We start from the raw sequence: 22,929 nt of genomic DNA, 5'->3' as shown, positions 1-22,929 counted from the left end.
TAAATGAGGCCATCTACCAACTTCTGACAACAGTTAAATAGAGCAAATGTGTATGATTTCAAAATAGATTTATTTTGTTGCATCTCTCCTTTGTCTCTCTTTTCAGGTCTCATCTTTCCTTAAACTGTGCATGTTAATACAGCACTTAGCACAGTGGGGGTCCCAATCTTTAGTGGGGCCCCTGGGCAACAAACATTACAAGCATTAAGTAATAATGTTACACATGCTTAATGTTGATGCAGATAATAAGTTTCTTAGAACAGGAAATTTCATTACCTAACGTGACAAATGTGATCAGCCTAAACAATGTTCACATTGCTTGCATATGTGATATTATTAACTGTATTCTTAAAAGCTGTGCTCGTTAAATTTAAGGACTAGAATTCTAAATCCTGGACTGTTCCTTATTCTTTCTGTTTTTTATAGGCACACAAGTATGTGAGTATAGATGGCATGAATCATCACTCTTTTCCTCCTAACGTTTGTTTTCCTTTTAAGCAATTATCATAACTATCACAAAAATATGTAAATACAAAAGGGGCATGAACAATGTGGTTGGGCAGAGAAGAATATGTAGACCAAGAGACAGTTGCCTTAATAAAATATTATCCTCACCACAATGAGATTCAGAAACTCTCATAGTATCAAAAATCAGTTGGCAGACTTATGCTCAGGATGCATCTCATCACCAGCATCCTTCTGGCTGCTGTGGCTGTTCACCTTGCTCATGTCTCTGCTGAGTTTGTCATGCCCTGGCACTGGAGGGATGTACCCCCAGGGTCTCAGGGTACATCTGCCCAGAAACCAGGTCCACAAGGTAAGCTGATAACAAATTTTGAGAAATCCTGCCTTATCAAGGACATCTGAATAGTACAGACCATACATTCACCATGTTCCTGAATCCTGAAATAATTACACATCAGGCTGTTATGGCAGAGGTTGTTTTAATCACACGCATGTCTTTTACCACTCTCCAATTTCTAGTTGATTTTCATTCTCCTTTTACCACTGACTAATGTATCTGATTAATAACAAAAATAAATGAATAAATAAAAAATTGTAAGTTAAGAAAGTATGAGTTACTAAAAAAAAAAATTAAAAAAATTCAGACTGTTTTTCTTTATGCAACTGCTTAAGTAGCTTAGTCATTTTACTCTGTCATTTGAAAATATACAGCCAAGTGTTTTGTTTTTGAGGTTAGATGGGGACATTATTATTGCTAAGTCTTTTAAGGCTAATATTTATAAAGAATAATCAGGGACATCATCATCTTCTGTCACTGAGGCTCTACCTGTCAAAGCTTAGATTTGCACAGCTGGGCTTTGCACAAAAGCCAGCCTGCTGACACACAACTCTGTGATCATCTTCCTCAAACAATGAAAACAAGACTTTCCAAAGGAGATGAGAGACACCTTCTTTTTGAGAGCTGACACTAATGCTTTATATTATAACTCAGCTGCAGATGAGCAAGTTTGCTGAAGTACTGCAGGCAGAGGGGCACCTGCCTGCTGCATCTGTTATAGTTAGTAGCTGTTGTTGGTACACACAAGAACATTTCAATTGCTAAGTCGTAAACATCAGCCAAGCCCCTCCCCAGAATTAAAACTGGGAAAAATAACCATAGTTACCAGTAAAGTTTCTTCTCCTGTTTGCTGACTAATTGCTTAACTTCTATTGTTGCATAAAAGAGAAATTAGTTTATTTCACCTTTGCAGTATATGTGCTTTACTGGATCTCCCTTTTGCTTCAGGCATTTCAGTTCAGCCAAATTATTCTCAGGAAAGCTGTGGAAAACAGTACTCATGTTATGAAAAAAAAAAAAAAGAGGGGGGCAGGGAGGAGGAGAAAGGGAGGCACTCAAAAAGTGTGCCAAACCTTGCATTACCCATCCACAGAGTGCCATATACTGGTCGTTCCAGCCAGCCCTCACTGCTGCTGTTAGTAATGCTGCTCTCGTTCACATGGCACTGATGATCACTCCAATCATCAAAAGATTGTTCTGTGTTCTTTATTTTATGCACCAGCCTTCCAGCCATTTCACATTTCCACCAAGAAGCCTTTCTAATTTGAAGTGAGATGAGATGATGCTGCTAAGACAACCTGGCAGAAACATTCAAAGGACAGTAAATATCTGATTTATACTTGGGAAAGAAATTCAAATACTCCAGCTACAGAAATAGACTATACTTTCTATACCTCAGGAAAAAAAAAAAAAAAGAAAAAAAAAAGTATATTTTGATACTATGTTTTTCATAAAATTTTGTCAACTTAGAATGAGCACAGACAACAAAGACCCGTTTTTATTATAAATGCTTACTTTCATTTCTCTTATAAATGGTTGTTCAATGAGCAGCATCAAAACCATTCTAGGAGAAGAGGTTAATTGCTCGTTGAGATGGTGGAAGATAAGCATAAAAAATAAAGACCCATGCTGCATTTAAAAGAATTGTTAGGTTTGGTTTCAAAATGGTTTACATTACTCATGAGTGACAAAACTTCAAGAAAATTTTACAGGTCACCCTTGTGTCAATTAGACAGCCCTGCCCCAAGACACCAATACTTTTTGCATCTCTCCACCTGTATTGCTGCATTTTCTTAGTACTACAGGTCAAACAGAGACTCAGAAGCCTCTAAAACAAAACCTAACTCAAACCAAATACCATTAAGTTCTGGAAGTAACCCGTTTGGGAATCTCACCTACCTAACGATATTCTGACCCTGATAAGTTTGGAGAACTTGGAAAAAGTGTGTTTATGTCACTCTTAAAATCATCCCTTCTGGTGACACGTGTTACTGCCCATTTTAAGCAGTTTTCTTGCAGTTCAGTTCATTCTTCCATTGCAGTATTGCCAACTCAGAGACAAAGATCCCAGAGCATTTTTATTGGTCTTGTCATACCATGGGTGCTGAAAGCTGTCCGAGGAATGTGTAAACAAATCTGTCAGAAAAGCATTTGCGGCCAGACAAGCACATGTCAGATACAGTAAAAGAATTAAGGTTTAACATATAAATGTTACTATCCCATTTATATATTGTAGGTACAACAGAATGCCATTGAGACAACAAGGTCATCTCCTTAGGCCATACTTTGTCTACAATTTGAGCAGTCCCAGAAAGAACTGTAACCAATAATGAAAATAAGAACATAAATTAGGGTACTCCAGATAGGAAAAGAACAACCTGTGCCCATGTCTGGAACAGTTTCGTGCACAAAAGGCAATCAGGGAAAGCCAGAAAGCTTTTATGAGAGCTATAAGTTTCCTCCTCCTACAGACAGCTAAAGATTGCTCAGTGCCCCCCTAGAAGAAAAGTGTACCAGTTTGTGAGTTAGTCTATCAGGAAGCAACCCTGTCCTTGCACGGTCACCTAAGGTAAGAAAACTGGACCCTACTGACTGTCATAGAAACTCTATATAAGATGTTGCTCCATCACTTGGTGAAAAGCCAAGGCACTTTGCAAATACACAGCCTTTGTCCCTTGCATTTCTGTTTAAGTAAAAAAAAAAAAATCTACCTACCATTTATAACTCTCACATGTGCCTAATCAGTGTAGTCAGGCTGGAAACTGTTGATAACTGTCTTACAGAATATATTTATTGCCACATTCAAACACTTTGTTTCATAAGCTAAATAACTTGAATAAATTACTTGGGCAGATGAAGCACTGCATTACAAAGCACAACATTTTAATGTGAATATATTATTTATTGAATTATTATTATTATATGAAAAGGCCATCATTTTAATAACATTTTTTACCTGTGCAGTGGAAATAATGTAAATGAACCATCATTGACCTAAAGTTTGATCGTTCCTACACATAAAACCAGGAATTAAAATAAATTTGATGTATTACACATAGTCATCTTATATTTCATTTTGCCACTTTCCTCGAGTCCTATGACCACAGTTTTCAATTAATTTTTTTCTCTTTCACTGATCACTGTAGAAAAAGACAATGGGAGGAAACTGATTAAGGCTCTGTCAGGTCTTGTCACGTTTAATAACAGTGATTTCAGGCATTACCCTCTAAATCAAACAGAACCCAGCAGTCTGAACCCTAAACTTCCTATCTTGCAAATAGATCTTCACACAGGCAAACCCTTAGGCCTTCAGGGAGCTCACCAGAGATTTGGGATATAAATGACTGTGATAACAGGCATGATGCAGGCAACGGAAATATGGACTTAAGAGCAAAACAAATGGAGGGGGTGCCATGAAACAGGGAAGGATCCTTTCCCTCACATCATGGCAGAAGTGTTAAATATTATATGTAGCAACATGAAGAATAAAATAGTGTAGACAAAAGAAACATTTTTTGGTTGGTGGTCACTCTCTACAGTCACTGTCAAAAAAGGTACTTGCACACAATATAAAGTTTTTTCAAACAGACATTACTGCACAGGGCATAAAAGCAAGATGTCTAAGTTAGATATTGAGATGAAACACTGGGATCTGCATTAATTTATGTTGCCTGTAATTCTCATATATTTCTACTGAAAATAGGTTATACCTAAACAGAATGATTTTAACTGCTTTCACTTTGCTTTTTGTCAGTCCAAAACCCTGGTTTAAAATTGCTGCCTTGAAGCAGTCTTAACCCTGGGCTAAATAAGTCTTCCTAGTCAGCATGCCTACTGAATGCCTTAGGAAGTACATAGACTGTGTGGATGAGATTCCCCTCAGCTAGCTTTTGCAATCTAAAATGTGGGTTTCTGGTTGACACTAATAGTCCCTCTACAATTTAGAAAGGGTCGAGGTGGTCTGTTCCCAAGGGTATTTCAATTTATCAGAAAATAAGTGGGATAAATATCCCTTTAAAAGTGCCAGTCTTTCTCCACTGTCTACAAAGAAAAGCTCAAGACAACCTTAAAGACACACCCAACCTCTGCACAATGAATATTAAAAAAGTGTCTGCCAACATTTAAATGGCTAATGACAGAGGAGGAAAAAAAACATACCCTCATTGTCTGTGGCATCCACAGAGTTACAGTTTAATTCTGAAATATGATGCTATATGATTTAAAGATTTCCCAGCAGCCAAAAGTTTCCAGTATTTTCCAAAAATTTTTCTTATTTTGGCAAGCTTGTTCATAAACCAGAAGAACTAAGAGGTGAATTTGAGCCAAGCAGTTATAGCAGTATGACACCTTATAGACAGTTTTTCAAAATAGAACCAATTTATTTTATTCACAACTAATACAACTTAGAAAGTGGTTTAAATGAAACAGAGAGAGAGAGAGAATAATCTTATAAAAAAGCGTGAGCATCCACACAAGGAATCAAAAGATATTGGCATAACTTTTTGGGGGAAAAAAAAATAAGGAGAAAAAAAAGTCTGAAGAAAAGATTGGAGGAATTACAGAGCATCTTAGAGGAGATAAATGACAGTTTATCATATTTGCATTCATCTTCTAAGATAACTTTAAGCTCTCAAAGACTAAAACTCCTGGTAGATGCCTCAAGAGGCTTCTTCATTATAGGTAATCTATCCCCTCAAGGGAGGCAGTCTTTTACACACTCTTATGCAGCGCTTTGACTAAAGGATATAGATGATGCCTCCAAAGTTTTATTGCTAGGTGAGAAAAAAGACCTTCATGTCTTCATTTTCCCAGTTCTGAGTGGAATTTAAATTAAAATTTGACACTCTCATATTTTATAAATGGAAATAGAGTCTGGTGTCCTGTTTAACACAGGCTGCAGTACTTCACTTAGAAATATCTTCATTACCTGCTTAACCCTTCTCTACCAGAGAAGGTAATGGCAATGTAACAGTAAAAAAATAAATAAATAAATAAATAAATAAATTTAATCACTACATTAAAAACTGAATTAGAATATGGTCTAGTATTATTTCCAGTCATTTACTACACAGTATTTGGGTTTTGGTAGAGAATGCCGATTTTTTTTTTAATCTTTTTCTATTTTAATCTAAAATAAACATAAATCCTTATAACCGTCTACTAGGAAGGCTATTTCAAAAACAATATTTGTAAATCCATGGCTTTCATATGCAGTGAAGAGTATGCATTCCCTAACCAAGAGGACACAAAGACTGCCTTCATGCAACACCATCATAATAAATGTGTCCTCTTAAATAGGGTTCATATAAAAACATAAACACACCACAACTAAACTATTGCTTCCAGCATTGGCCATTGCTGTTTCCAAGGAAAAATAAATAAATAAATAAACTTCCCAAAGTAAAACTAATTATGAATCAATATGGCTCATATTTTTTTCCCACAAGTGATTAGTCCATGCCCTACTGTGCTGGGTTTTGTGTCCTTGGTTTGTGTTAAACCACAACACCTGCAGCACACACACACACACACAAAAAAAAAAAGGCGATTTTTTCTAACATGAACTTAGTTATTTTAGTTGTTTACTCACAGAAGCAAGTAATCTTCTAGGACTACAATAACTGTTTCAATATTTAATATTCAGCAACAATTAGATTAGACCCCCAGACTGGGCTACATTTTGGATGTAAAATGTGTTTCCTTTCTGAAAAGCTCTCAGGGAAGTGAACTGTCACTCGGCATGCTAGAATACATCATTTTGGTCATAGAGCATCCTTTATGAACAAAAGCAAGATAAGAAACACTCTGAAGAACTACTCTAAAAATACTTTTTTGAATAAGAACCCTCTTCTTTTATCAAGGACTCTAGGCAAGCATGATACTAAAACATCTTGAAATGTGAGTAACAGCATAAACTAAATCTCACACACTTAACACATACACAGTCATTTTATTTGCAGGCTAAAGAAGAAAAAAAACATATGAAATTATATGTTACTGAGGAAAAAAGAAAAAAAAAAAAGGATATGTATATTTATGTATATTTACGGAAGCAACATCAAGACCACTAGCACCATATGTAAATGATACCACAGGAGGACAGGATTTCTTTTCCCCAGTGTATCTCTGAAAATGTCACCCCCAAATATTTAATGAGATAAACTGCCAGCAATTGTACTCTTTCAGATGATCTTTTACATCTAATTGTAATCCTAACAGGTCTATGTCACCGTAGCCTTTGCTGCTATAAATCTTACTAATGACAACATCTCTAAAGCCTTTTTGTTTCATACCCCAAGCACAGCAAAATTGTCAAATCAGTTCATGAAGAAGTGACAGGCTATTGTTCTTCCTTGCATTCATGAACACCTCATTAACACAAATTTAGTTCCCATAACATTTTAGAGGTTTCGATTAGGTACCCAAGCATTGCTGCACTGTGTAAGGGACAAAGTATACCATAACTTCACAGAATGTAAGTGAATGTGCACGAAATTCAATCATTATTTTCTTAATTGGAAACTTGAAAAAAAAATGCAGCTTCATCAAAAGCAATCCTTTCCAGCCCTTCTTTAAGGATAAATATTTCTGTTCCGAAGCAGAATAAGTAAATTATTTATGTCAGTCAAAACAGAGTGGTACATTGCTCCATGGTTCTGTAGCTTCTGCCCAGATTCAACTGACTGTAGGCTATAAAAATACTCAAGGGAAGTTAGTTTCATTTGGATTAGCACACATATTTAGTGTATAATAACTCACAATACAGAAGGATATCACACTGGGACTGAAAGAATGCCTTTTAATAAAAGAGATCTGGATTGCAATGAAGCCATGAGAATTCCTAGTCAATGGTGTATGAAATACAATTTAAAAGTTGGTTATTCCATAAACTATGTTTCAATATCAGTTAGGAAAAAAATAGACTGCATTTTTTTTGCAGTCCATGTCATCTGGGAGAAGCGAGAAGAAGGCCACTGGAGCAATAGGCCCCTATAGGGCCAGAAGCAAGGAAATATTAATATACTCCTACTTAAAACATGGTAAAACAATGGGGTATGAGCAGAAATTATAGTTAAGTTTTCAGTAAAGTGTTTCCTGAGGGCCCTGGTAAGGCAGTATCACTAATAATTTTTCAGTAATCACTTCATCTTTAAGGCCCAATACTTTCTCCTATCCAGAACACTAAGAGGGAGGTACCACAAGCACAGTTCTTGATATGAAGATGTTTCAGGGTAATAGGACTGCTAAGGTCTGCAGGAAGTGACAGGGTTATAGTGAGGATGGTATTGGCACAGAAAAATGAATAAATAAGAAGTGAAAAGGCAGGAAAGAAGGATTTTCCCAATAAATACCTTTGCCTGAGATTTGTTTTTGGAATTTATTCCCACATTCCCACTTGATCCCCCTTAACCTTTGCCTGTTTGATCCAGTTCCTTCCCCACCTGCCATGTCACCACAGACAACTCAGAAAACACAGTTTTCAGAATGGGCATGTCTCTCCAGTGCTCTAAGTGAATGCAAATTAATAAAGTTACAGAAATTCAGTATGGTCAGCTTGTAGCATACTGACCACATACACCTTCAACCTGCTGCATTTGTTAAAGATTTCAGTTCATAAAACCCATGAGCTTTTCTCACAAGCCTCTCGAGCTAGGAAGGCACTCATGACTGTTCTGCAGGCAGCTTCTGTGGCCATAAGGTTAAACATATTTTTAGGTCCTGAAATGCTGTTCTAGTACAATTAGGTAGTAGTACTCCATGCCCACGCAGATTTCCTTAGCCTTCAACAAGGCTCCTACCAGTGCCTGTAGGAATACGTCTTCACTCATCAAAACGCTGAGGCAGCCGCTTAGTATTTCCTTGCAAATCAAACCCAAGAGGGGAGCCTGCAGGGTTTCCAAGGCATAACTGAAGCCTTCTCTCTAAGAGGCTCTGGAGGAGTCAGCATTTACAGCATCTTGTTTGCATGAATAATGCAAACCATGAGGGTGATGTTTGTGCCCACTGAAAAGTAACTGCATCGTGCTCCTGTGTAGTCAAAGTGTCCAGAGGGCTTTCAGATAAGAATTTTCTCAGTTTACAAGTACAAAATGTTTTTTCTCCTAGCTGCTAGCTCTGAAAACTTCAACTGAAAGTTGGTCTGAAAGTCAGGCAAGGCTCCGTTTTATTGCACATTGCAAAGATTTTGTGAGCCAAACTGCACTCTAAATTACAGGTGTGAAACTGCATTCGTCCTCAAGGTCTTCATTTCTGCCTTGGCAATTTGTCCTTGTAACTGAAGCTCCGTTAACAATTGTTGTTAATGTATGAGCCAGATGGAATCCATTTTGCCTTCCTATAACTACAGGTTCTGTGATTTGAGCAGAAGTAAAGCTGTAATAAAACCCCTTTATCTGTTAGAGCAATAACCATCACTGCTGAGTCAGAAAGTGTCATTTCCACTCTTATTTTTCAAATACAGCTACAACTTCAGGGACTACCATGAATTAATTGCATAATGAAGGTGGTCTTCCTGAACAATTTCAAATAAACTTTTGAAAAGACAGTGAAATGAACACATTAGAAAAATGCTGCCTGTTACATGTGGTCTTCTGTACTAGTGTCACACTAAGAATGAACATAAAAATCATAGAATCATAGGATCATAGAATGGTTTGAGTTGGAAAAGACCTTAAAGACCACCCAGTTCCAGCCCCCCTGCCTTGGACAGGGACACCTCCCACCAGACCAGGTTGCCCAAAGCCCCATCCAGCCTGGCCTTGAACACCTCCAAGGATGAGGCATCCACAGCTTCTTTGGGCAGAAAATCTCGGGCAAAATTGGGGCAAAATCCTGGTATTGCCTTCAGTGCAGTCATTCAGTGGGTGCATATGCAGCTGAGACATAACGCACCTCAGGTGTGCAGAGAGGCCTAGGGAGCTGCCTCGAGTTCACCACAAAACCACAGCCATGCTCGCTCCTTTGAAGTCTCTGCCAAGAGGATTGAAGTGTTTCTCGTAACTTGTTCCTGGGGGCTGTTGCAAATCTATATGTCTCATGAAAATCTGTTGTTACTTTGGGTAAATCCTTGGCACTCTTTAGCCTACATGACCTTTCTGATACTGAGACACGTAAAGTGATAGCCAGATTATTTCGATTTCTTCTCCATCAACGACTACAATATTCTTTAGCGTTACGCTCTATTAGGCAACACAAGCAGAGATCAATACTTGGATCTTTATCTGTTTCAAACTTTATTTGCTTATTCCCCACTGTGCTTTCTGTGGGAGAACGATATCTAGTACTTTCTGGTTTACAGGATTTTGAACAGCACCAAGATAATATAGGTCATCAGAACTGTTCACTTGAATACTAAACTCATATATGTAAGACTGAAATTAAGATAAAACTGTTTTATTGGTGGATAAAAAAGGAAATTCTGAGCCTTTTCCTCAGCTTTAATGTGATTGCATCATTTTCTGCCTGGTTTATGCATGGTAAGTAGATTCATGCCTTGCTGTAAAGCCTCTGTGGTGGCACTGGGGACGTGGTCCCTGCTCTTCCCTCCTCCCCCAGCCTCTGGGTGCCCGTCCCTCTGCCAGAAGCTGCTGTCCCTAACGTTTCCCAGCAGAAGGGATGGTATGGGAACAGCAGGCAAAGTCAGCAAGCTATCTTAAGCAGCTAATAAAAGTGTCTTGTCCTCTCCATGAGCAGCATCCCCCACCTGCTCTGTCCTTTAGGAACTGAGCACAACTGAGAGAGGACCAGCTGTAGGCATTTAGGTATTTGTTTAGACTTTCAGATCTCCACAGGCAGGTGCAGAGAGCCCAGAGCTCCACTACCAGTGACTGAAACTAGGAGTGCCTGAGTTCACGGGCTGCAGAAGGATACAGGAGCTCAGGCACAGAACTGTGCTAATGCAACTCAGAGCATAGCCCCTCTGCAAACATCTGTGTAATTACAACCCAAACACATTCAAATCTTTTTTTTAGTTTTCACAAGAACAGAGAGACACACCCGTGGCAAAGGTACCAGAATAAAAACAGTTGAGCCGTATTCCCAGCATTTCCATGCCTTTCTGTGTGCCCTGGGAGTTTACGATGGGGCTCCTTGCCTCGTTCACCTGTTTTCCATGAGCAAGGAGTTCTTTATCCTCCTCAGGGTTATTACAAGCCTTAGTTCATTTGAAGAACAAATATACAGAGAATTTCCATGGGAGGACCTGCAGTAGGATTCATTCTTCCAACACGCCTACCAGGTCATGCGCGATATAGCAATGCACTTATACACTTCAGAGGGATGTTCGTGCTTTAGAGCTAAGCACACATGCAAAAGCAACGTTGGATCAGGATCAGAGTATTCACCACCAGATGGCACCCACAGGTGGCCAGTTTTATTCTTTTTAATATATAATCACAATTTTATCATTTTTCTTTTGCCACTAGTCACTAGTGGGCTAGACATGAGAATATTAGACTCTCCTGGTAGCTGTAACTGTTTCTTCCTCTGACAGTTTAAGGCAGTCTAAGGCATTTTAAAACCAAATGATTTAACATTTTTATCTGTATAGTTATGTGGAAGCAGGCATGTCTGCAGCACTGCACACAAGCCAGACACATGCCCCATCACCATGTTCCCCCTTTTGTTCAGACTCGCTGCTCTAAATGTATACTGTTGTGCTTGAAGAACCACCACAGCACTACAGATTTCATTTCATCTGCATGCACTCCCAAACCACAGCACAGTGGACTGAGATGGAAAGACAGCATGGTATCAGAGGCGCCAAGAAGAGACGCTGTAACTGCTTACTGTGTATCATGTCACCGAGAGACACAGGTTAATAAGAAGGTCTGAGCACAATGTCTGCAGCAGCTCCTTCTGAGAACTTACCAACAAATCATGTCAGTCTGTATAGTGTCAAGCTGTTACCACGTCAGTAACACAAACTTCGATTTATTGTGCATGTTTCCAGGGCCAAATGCCACTCTGCTATGATCAGAGATATTCTCAGGCATACTGGAAAGCTGAACCATACAGCCACAGCTTTAAGATTAGCTTATTTTAGTTTAGTTTAATAGGAGCTATTGTCCAACAAACTGGGATGCCATTAACTCCCTAGGTGCACACAGTTCTTCATTAGACTTAACTACCAGAGCCTAAAAATGTGCCTGAATGCATTCACGTGTGCTAGTCACAGAACCTCAACATTATATGGCAGTAGTTCCCATCTACTGGCACTGAGACACCCTCGTGTCTCACATTGAGTCACAGAGTGAAGGAATATGAACAGACAGGATTTAATAAGACAGAAAAACAACACAAAACCAGTGCTACATTTTCTTCTAGTAAAGTAGAAGCCATCCAAACCTCCAGAGTATTGCACTGCCATATTCTCCATGCTCCTATGGCACATCCATATTCATAGCATCACACTTCTCTTATTCTGACTCTTGTACCTATATTCTACTCTTCCACATATTCTCCTGCCTTAATCTCACATGCTATTAGGATATTAGGAAGAGTTTATTCATGGAAAGGGTGGTTAGGCAGAATTATGAGAAAAGTAATAAACAACCAAAGCAAAACACGGTTACATCACTGTTACATGTCTTATGGAAAACTGCTGGTCTTGCTTCCCTCCCAAAACAAAGAGGAGTTGGGAAATGATACCAGAGAAGGAAAACAGCAATGAAGTCAATTACAGAAGTTGCCCAAAGACAGTTTCACAATGGCTCCCCTTATAAAGAACAAGTGAAATTACTGGTCTTATTTCCAGAGTCCAGTTGAGGAAGGATTGCAACAGAGATCTATGAAACTGTGAAAAAGTGAACAAGGAATAAATATTTAGAGGTCATCAGCTGAAACTAGCCAGTAGCAGGTTAAAAGTGAGCATGTCAGACATACTCCCCATGAAAGAGGAGGAAAGCTGTAAACTCCTCACAGCAGAATCACAAAAGCAAATAGTTCGTGTTGGTTCAAAGAAGGATTGGACAAAGAAGAAAATACCAAAGACACAAAGTGGCTCAATAAGTTTGTGACCTGGAACCTGTCTGAGTGTAATCTAGGGAATTATCAGGTTTTGCTTGCTCTCCATTCTTATACACTTCCTTTTGGCTTGCTGCTCAAACTAAGGCTGTTCTTGCATTCATTTCCATTCTTTAATGGTTACAGAAAGCAGTTTCTTGGTTTGTCACCTGTGTAGTAAGCTCAGAGCAGTTTCCAATGGAAAGACTCATTTGCAGTATGCTCAACTATTCAAGTATAATACATTTCTACTTAATGCAAGAACTTCACAAAACCAAATGGATTAATCAGGCTGGTACTGTTTATTGGGAAGCACTGGTGAGCACAGCGCTTTGCAGACAGGCTAGTTCTTCATCCTGCAGATCTTCAAAACAGGACATAGACAAGGAAGACAGGTTACACAAAGCAGAAAAACCTAGTGCTTAGCATTGCCTTGTGACTTCCCAAAACATTTTTGTTGTATAACCCTAACTGCAGATATAAATGAAATGAACTCTCATGGAAGCTAACTAAAGGATAACAAAAATGGAGAGGATGTGAAAAGGTTAAACAAAAAGAGTCTCCAAGGCTCTCTAAAGCATCCCAAGAAAGTTAACAAAAAGTTTCAAGGAAGAATCAGAAGGAGAAATTGTTATAAATAGAGTTGGGTCAAGGAAACAACTGTTAGTGGAAACAGCTTTCATTTGTGGGGAAGAGAGAAAACTGAACAGGAACTTTTAGCTCCTAGTTCTTCCAAAATACTTTGGGGGTTGGGTGCTGAGGGTGGCAGGGTACACAGCTAAACAAGTGCAAATAAAATGTGTACCTGCAGCCCTCTCAGTTCAATAGCTCTCAAGAAAGTGAATTTGCCCATCTAATTTATTAGACTATTATTCCCAAGAAACTAGCTTTTATGGGGACCTGGCAACCAGAAAGAACTAAGAGTGGGTCTTTGCTCACATACTGCTTTTGTGCCCAGGGCCTCCCAGATTCTTAAGGAAGGTTTACATCAGGCACACTAAAAACAAAGAACTGCCTTCCTCTTGCCAAATCACAGCTACAAAGACCAAAGAGAAGAGCCCTCAGTTCTCCAGCGCAGTGCAGCAGAGACTTACTTGGAAGGAAGATTTCTGAAGCTTGATGAGAGAAGCAAACTGTGACTGCTGCTTGCTAAGCAGACATCACCCTAAATCACATTAATTAGTTTAATTTAGAGTCTCACCATAATGCTGCACAGTGGCAGAAATGCAGCATTGCAGTGCACTGTGAATGGGAAATTACAACTAGCTGCTAGTGGGCATTTTTTTCATTCCTGTTTGCCGTAGCTCAGGGTGGATGAAAAATGTTGGTATTTCACTGACTATAACTGAACAGCAAGGCTAATACCTTAAAAAACAGAAGTAGAACCTATGGTACAGCAAAGATCATGAATGGAGAAATCACAGAATAGGAATGAGGAAAGTGCTAGACTGGTTTAAACCAGGAGGACTTAGACCCTGCAGCCCACAAGAAGTCTGAAGACTGACCACAGGTCAGTACAAACCAGAGATTCAGATGAGTCTGCAGATGCGGAGATTTATTAATTTATTTATGTATTTATTGTTTTGGTACTGATTTAAACTGTATTTCATATGGAGCCTTCTAAATCAATAAGAACTGCATAAACACTTCAACAGTGGATTTACCTTGTCCTGTCTTCTGTCCGATTAAGCTGAAAAACTGTCAAGGTTCAAAGTTAGAGTGAAATAAGTTTGGGTTTGAATTATAGGCACAACAGCTTCTCTAGGCTACTTCTGGGCTTTTCCTACACTGTGAGCATTGGGGGAGTGACAGTTTAGACTGCTCTAAAACCATACAAATGGGCTCTCAGTGTGAGATGAAGCATCCCTTTGGAGAGCTAATTGAAAGAAGCAATTCCACAATAGCTGTTCAAGGCCAGATCTCTTCTGCAGACAGTTTGGCCAAAACAATTGTTGACAAAGCAACCAATACCCAAATCAGCTGCTTGAGCCAGCCCCTGGCATACCCTGCTTTCTGCCTTGCTGGAGTTCAAATGGAGAAATCCCAGATCCCTCTGCAATGAGGAATTGCTGCATCCCTGTACTCCCAGCACACAAATCAGCCAATACTGGAAACGTAGCATCCTGGGGTTGGTTTTGGTGTATAGGTAAGTCCTAGAGTGAATCTCAGACCCATAAATGTTACATATAGGTTGACATTTGAATGATTTGAGAGAGAACATTTACTGTTAGACTGAGCTGTATAGCTGGAAATTGTTTTAAAACGAGGTGTAAGTGTTCAGGGATTTAGTTGCTCAGCTGGATGCTTGCAAAACCTCCAAATTGGGCGTTGTTTGCACTGATTTAAAGCTCTTTTAACACATTAGAACTAGTGCTCTATGGTCTTCTTCCTTTCAGCAGGGCCAATACGGTTAGCAAAGAAAAAAAAAAGTAGAATGATCAGGTCATTTTGTCTGTGAAATCCGTTATTTAAAAAAAAAAAAAAAAAAAAAAAAAAAAGGTAGTGTGGAAAGGAAGTGTATTGCTCCATATAGGACTGTTTCCTTTCGTGGCTCAGGATTCAGCATCTTTCACTTACAGTGATACATAATGATATGTCCATCTCAAAATAAATAATATAAACCTACATCAGATTATGTGGTCTTTAAATTTTCTGTGTAAAATGGATCAGATTTGATCTGAAATTCACTGACACAAGCAGTAAACTTTTAAAATGCTCTTTACATCCAGACATTGTTCAGAGAAGAACTGCACTCAAATTATTTTCTGTTTGGACCAACATAAATGCCAAGGGAAGGAAGATGTAAAATAGCACATGAGGTCATGTAAATTTATTTTCATTCTCATAATCTAAGATGATGCAGATATAGGTAGCAGCTATTTCAAGAAGGGAATATATACATTTCCATCTATGTCTTTCCAAAACTACTTTCTTTACTGCACCTGACAGCTTTTGCAGTGCTCTCTACAAACTATAAATGTAATTAATTGATTGTGGGCTGTATTAAACTACTCCAGCAGGAGACATCACATGTGCAGCTGTCAGCTGCAAAACTCAGTTCTGTCCCTCAGAGCTTTGTCTTTCACATTTACATTATGCTGCACCTGGAAGACATTTTTCACCATTACTAGACATATAACCAGTAGCTTGAAAGCATAAATAAACCATACAGAGGGGCTACTCATTAAGACCCAAAGTCAAATAGAGAAAGTCCTCAGCACCAGACAGCACTAGATGTAGAGCAAATAATGACTTTTTCATCCATTTTATTAATTCTGTGGAAGTTTGCAAATCTCCTGTCTGCAAGCAGTTAAGTCTCAAATTTTTTCTTCTATAATTTGTTCAACCAAATGTTACTTACTTGATGACTGGATGTAGTCTTCATAAGAAAGTAATGTTCATTTACTATCTCATGCACGAATACATTGCACTCTGCATTCTGCCTGGTGGACTAGACTGACACCATTTCCATATCTAACTTAGCACTGCAGTGTCAAAGTTTTTCCACTCATTCAGCTGCTGAAAACGTATGGCAGAAATTTAGATTCTGCCTGCTGTCAGAAACAGATCACAACAAATGAACGGGTGACAATGAGTGACATTATTTTCCATTCTTTGCATACTGATGATTATGAAGCATAAAATTACAACTTTGGGTTAATCTGGCACTGTAGTGGGTTTACGTGGCAAGGTTTTGGTAGCAGGGGGCTAGAGGGGTGGCTTTTGTGAGAAGAATACAGAAGCTGCACCATGTTAGATAAGAGCCAATTTCGGCAGGCTCCAAAGGGACCCACTGCTGGCCAGAGACAAGCCAATAAGCAATGTTCTTTGTGTCTGTGAGAGCAGATTTAAGAAAGGAAAAAAAAATGCCTTAAGAAAGGAAAAAAAAAAAAAGTACAGCCTACCTTGAATCTGGAAACAGTTTTTTCATCAGTTTTGTTTTAAATGTTCTGGGCCCTCCTCTTTATTTCATCATTATAGCTATCCTTATTCGAGAACTGTATCATTTACTTTAAAAAATACTGAACCTAGTTTACTTTTCAAATCATTTAAAGCTTAAACACAGTGATTTTTTTTAAAGTGCTAATATTTCAAAGTATCATATTTTAACTCAAGCTGCCGATTTAAAATTTGTCATGTTCAGCACACCAAGTTCATATTTTTCAAAGTGCTTCAGACACTCTGAAAACTTTTAGGTATACCATGCTTATCCAATTAGGCACATTTCTTTGCATAATCCTTAACCTTTCCTTATATTTTACACTGCCTTGCTGTCCAAAAGCCATGTTTGATCTTAAAATTGTATATGCACCCCGCATTCAACATACTAAAAAGTCCTTTTGTTACTTGTCTTGACTCAATATTTCCAATGACTCAACAGTGATATTCCTCTTCTATGGATGGTGAAACATGGTCAGAGTGTGCAGTGTTATAACAAAAAGTAAATTCATTATGCTCGTGAATGGAGGGCTCCTTCATTTCTTCTTTACTCCAGGTTGCATGTTCCTGGGTTTTTCCTCATGTGTGAGAGCTCACAGAGTCACAGCAGGACAGAATAGCTAACTCATCTGGCTGAAAACTACCTAAAAAAAGAACTGAGCATAAACAAAGATTGAGAAAGGAGTCATCTTTTTTAGTATATATTGATGCTTAGCACAATGAAATCTCTTACAGATATAGATTCCCCATGGGGTGAGAGCATACAAACGAGATCCCATGATACACACTCCATGCACATTACTGCTGCGCCTGGGCTTGTATATCAGCCGTACTGTGCAAACATTACCACAGCATAAATGTTTAATAATGGAGTGAGACAATGTGATTGATATAACTTGAAAGCAAATCCAGTCGTGTATTGACTGCACTATTCCACTTCCCCTGCAGCCTAACTCTGGGGCTTAATGAAACAAAAGGAGTACATTAAACTTCTGCTGACAAAAAAAAAAAAAAAAAAGGCAGGGACCCTTTAACTATTCCAGGAACTATCTGTAAAGGTTAGTTGGCTTACAACAGCGGTAAGCCAAAATCTTTATGGGGAAAATATGTGATGATGTAATGTGGCCGTCCCAAATGCATGGCCATAAAGTCTTTATAGTGCCTTACAAACTATGGTGTACTATAAAGTTTTTATATCCATGCATTTGGGATGAGTGCTTTGCTCATGAGTGGTGAAGCCACAAGAGAGTTATGCAAGTCTTTGCCAGAGAAGTGGCACAGAACATAAACATTTTTATAGCATTACACACCATCTCACAAAACAATTTGGGAATGGACCTTTTCAGTTTCCCTTTTAATGTTTTTGTTTGTTTATTTGTTTATTTTTCTTTCTGTCCCTGTTGGAAGAGCAGTGATTAGGAGCCATGTTGTATGAGGAATGGCAGAACCAATTTCCATCAACAGTGCCCTTCAGCAGCTGTTTACATGATGAAGTTCTGTCAATTCCATTTCTACAGTTGAAATTGGACTTACAGGTGCCTGTGCAATTGCCATCACCACAGATGTGATGGACATGTGCTCAGGAGAAGTACGGAAAATAACAGTGTCAGACAGCACATTGCAAAATGAAGTCTAAACCATCCCTCTGCATTCCTTTTGACAAGCTCTGTGTTTTGTGGTTTTTCTGTATATCAAGTTACCAGGCAGTATATAGCACAGTCTTTAGGATAAAATTGCCCCTTTACAAATTTGGGCCCCATAGCTATACAGTGACGTTAAAAGCGGCCAATTAATCTCTATCCCCTTCCCCATCTTACACTGGGCAATGTTATCCAACAGGCACTTCCTCAGAGAACTACTTGAAAGAAGTGTTACTAAATATACCCAGGAATTAATCTCACATGTTCAAAGGGAGTCTGGACCCACCTTCAAAGAACTGCTTGGGAAGCTAGCCAGTCTGGAGGCCACCATGGAGGGGCTGCAGTTGATTATTTGAATCAAGCAAAAGTAAACCATTAGAATTCAAAGCAAGCATGATTTTCTGGAATTACTTCATTTTGTCTTTTATGCTTGTATGTTGTGTTAGCTTTGTATGCAGTCATATAAGTGTGTTTCTCTGGGGCTACAATTCAGGGTGTATTTTGCTGTTTCTTCCATTCACTCTTCCATACGCACAATTTGACAGAGAACTAGTCATCATATTTATCTAAGTGACCATTTTGTAAGTCAACAGCCAGACAAGGTCTACTGAAGCCTTTTATTAAAACAGGAAATGGGGAGTGGGGAGTGAGGGGACAGGGTGAGGGCTTATTTCATTTTTAAGAGTTTTTTATTTTCTCTTTCCTACAAACTGGTCAAATTGTTGACCGATATAGAAAGACTATTTTGAATTGCATATAATTCCTGCCCTATCACTCTCTTCGACTGTTGAATCATCGTTAACCTAATAGTAACAAGTCCACCACTAAGTCATGCTACTAAGTTCTACATCTACATGTCTCCTGAAGACCTCCATGGACAGTGATTCAACCATTTCCCTGGACAGCGTATTCCAATGCCACACAATACTTTCAGTAAATAAATTTATCCTAATATCCAGCCTAGTCCTGCTGAACACTCTATTTCTGATACAAACCAGGATGCTGTTGGCCTTCTTGGCCACCTAAGCACACTGCTGACTCATATTCAGGCGGAAATTGACCAGTACGTCCAGGTTACTTTCTGCTGGGCAGCTTTCCAGATACTTTTTCCCCAGCCTGTAACGTTGTATGAGGTTGTTGTGCCCCAAGTGCAGGACCCAGCATTTAGCCTTGTTGAACTTCATACAGTTGGCCTCAGCCAATGGGTCCAGCCTATACAGATCCTTCTGCAGAGCCCTCCTACCCTTGAGCAGATCGACACATGCACCTAACTTGGTGTCGTCTGCAAACTTACTGAGGGTGCACTCAATCCCCTCATCCAGATCATTGGTAAAGATATTGAAGAGAACTGGCCCCAGTAATGAGCCCTTGCGGACATCACTAGTGACCGGCCTCCAGTTGGATTTAACTCATTCACCATGACTCTTTGTGCCCGGCCATTCAGCCAGTTTTTAACCCAATGAAGCATACACCTGTCCAAGCCCTGATTTCCCTCTTCAGGAGAATGCTGTGGGAAACGGTGTCAAAAGCCTTACTGAAGTCTAGGTAGACCACATCCACAGCTTTTCCTTTGTCCACTGAGCATGTCACCTTGTCGTAGAAGGAGATCAGGTTCATCAAGCAGAACCTGCCTTTGATAAACCCATGCTTACTTGGCCTTATCACCTGGTTGTCCTGTAAGTGCTCCATGATGGCACAAAAGATAATCTGCTCTATGAGCTTCCCTGGCACCGCTCCTCCTTCTGGCCCTTCTCGTAGATGGGCATCACATTTGCTAGCCACCAGTTTACTGGGACCTCCCCTGATACGGTAGACATCTACTAAGTTGAAGTCCCCTACAAGAACAAGAGCTAGCAATTGTGAGTCTTCTCCCAGCTGCTTGTAGAATATTTTATCTGTCTCTTTGGCCTGGTTAGGTGGTCTATAACAGATGCCCTAATTCCTGCGTGACAATTAATGGGCACTTTTGTGATTTCTAACCCCTCAATGTCCCTTGTGCCTTTAAAGTTGTACTGCTAGGATCTGCTGCCAATTTTGCTCTTGATGAATATTGAGACTTTGGTCTGTGAAAACAACTGTCTTCAAAGAGGTGTTGCAACATGCGCACAACATATAACATATGCTGCTCTGCGTATATATGTACAAACCATGATTTGATCTATGTTCTATGGTTCTACGATTGTATGAGCCGAAGTGTAGGATAGTTTGAACAGCAAATGTTCTTCAACTGGCAGAGAGATAGGAGGGTGTAGTCATCAAGTGGGATGTATGTTCTGTGGCAAGATTAAAGAAAACTACAAAAGAGTAAAAAAAAAAAGTACAAAAGAACAAGAATAACAGGAAAAACAAGACTGAGTAGCTCCTGCTGGGCAAGAATGATATATGCAAAACATGAAAGAAAGCAAAGCAAATTAGTTAAGACTGTGTCATATGGGAAGTAGGCTTTTTCTTTAGAGTATAATTTTGATCTGAAAAATACTATGTAAAAAAATTATAACATTTCTCCACAAAGACCTTTAGCACATGCATTCTTCTTTAGAGATTAAAAAAAAATAAACAAAATTAAAATATCTGCTTTCCACCCCTGTTCATATACCAAAAGCAACAAAGACAGAGGGAGCTGATTTATACTTTCAGTTGTCATGCATCAACAGAACCATTTAATAGGTTCCAGTCACCTGAGCAAAACTGCAGAAAATACAGGGCTTTACAGGTGGCAGTGCAGGTCCAGTTCAAAGACAGTAGACTTGCTGTGGTGTAACTGAAGGCTTAATTTGGCCTTTGGTGTGCTCCATTGCTAGCACTTACATGGGAGAAGAAAGAAATCTAGTGTGAACTTCAAGTCCAGGTTGAGTTCACAGGGGATGACATGCAGGAAAAAAATTAAGCACCTTTTTCACTGCACACTGGAGGCACTTGATATGGAAATGATTTAGGGAGGACAGGCACAGAACCCCACTGTGCCATTTTTAGGATCATTTTTCTGTGTAGAGCTGCACTTTAAGCTGCTGCCAGATAATCAAAGGCTTTGGGAGCATCAAATGATACTACTACTACCTGATGCTATTACCTTTCTGCCAGAGACCATCAATTTTTGTCACTGAAGAGAATAGGAAGCAAAACAAACAAACAAAAGAAGACAGATGAAAGGAAGAACAAATTGCTCTCTCTTTTCACCCAGTGGCATGACCTAGGAGAGACTGTCAGCATCTGACTTCACATAATAAGGTTAGTGAAGTCCAGAGCCACCTGCCCTGGCAAAGTGTGTCTTAACAATGCTTTGGGAGGCTTTTTGAAAACTATACGTGTATCTTGCACAAGACTGAAACCAGTGTTTTGTGCCTCACTTTGGACACTTTCCTAAATATCTAACCCCACTCCATAGACACCCAAAAGCTTCAGCACTGGGAGACAGCTCAATTAATCACTAGCCATACAGCATTCAGAGCTGTCAGTCTCACAACATTAGACACCTGAGCTGTGCAGAGGTCTTATTTAGGCATCAGAGCCTACTGCAAAAAGAGGGAGCCCCTTTTGTACAGTTCATTATGGCATTAGTGTCACCTAAGCCAGTTTAACACAGGGAGACAGCACATAAACTGAGCAAGACAATATCTAGAAACAGTGGGAGGACAAAAGATGAAAGGACAGGGAGCCTTTCAAAGAAGCCCAGGAGGGTCTGTCAGGCAGCGGCACCTATGGTGGACACCCTCAGCTGGTGCTGCTCTGATGCTTTGAGGGAAGCTCACCCATGTTCACTCACTGTGAAGCATGAGATTAGATTAGACAAAATATTCACATGGCTGTTTCAAAGACCCTTTCTGTACTGCTTTTCCCTATTGTTAGATCACATTGGCTTTGCATGAAAGAGGATGTTGGTTAAAAATCACAAGTTTCCAGAAGTGAGGAAAGTGCCTGAAACCTAGCTGGGGACACAGGGTGTGAGGAACTAACCAAGGTACAGCATTAACCTCACCTCCTTTCCCTGGAGAGGAAAGCAAATTCTGGTTTGGATTGGATTTTTACCTTAACGTAACTTGAGTGCATTAGTCCCCCCAGGCTAAAAAAAAAAACACAAGTAAACACCTTTTCAGCTGTCAGACAAGCCCACAAAAGGACAACAGAGGTATAACTAACACTGAAATCACAACCATGTCTAAGAGATCATTCACAGCAATGAGAACAGTGGTAAATCAGTCATCTCTTGGTACACAAATATAAGACAGGCAGTGAGAGCCACATATGCCAAACTCTAGAGACTTGGTGCCCACTGTAACCACTGTCTTTTTTTTATTTTAATGTGAATTTAACATTTAATACAAGATTGCTTTACAACACCTGTTAGATATAAAAAATAAAAATAAAAAATACCCTTAGCTCATTGCATACTTTCAGCAATACACAGCTCAACATGAGGCAGTCCTGGCTTGCTTCTGCATAGTTAATAGTTAAAAACTTGCACTGGGAGACTGCAAATACTGTAAAACAGACTGAACAAATTAAGCATGACACTTACACAGAATGACTTTTTCTCATAAAAGACGT

General features: G+C 39.3%; 1 long non-coding RNA gene across 1 annotated transcript in view; it reads right to left on the bottom strand.

Annotated features, from left to right (window-relative positions):
* The window catches only part of LOC310897708, a 59,364-nt gene extending 40,334 nt beyond the window's left edge, over window positions 1-19,030 (bottom strand). The window contains exon 1 of the long non-coding RNA XR_014582497.1: window positions 13,900-19,030. This is a non-coding gene — a long non-coding RNA (uncharacterized lncRNA). The remainder of the gene's footprint in view (window positions 1-13,899) is intronic.
* Window positions 19,031-22,929: the final 3,899 nt, after the last annotated feature.

Source organism: Anser anser (genome assembly GCF_964211835.1).
Source record: "Anser anser genome assembly, chromosome: 3".
Taxonomy (NCBI): Eukaryota; Metazoa; Chordata; class Aves; order Anseriformes; family Anatidae; genus Anser; species Anser anser.
The sequence above is the reverse complement of the archived record's forward strand: the minus strand, read 5'-3'. Positions and strand labels throughout refer to the sequence as shown.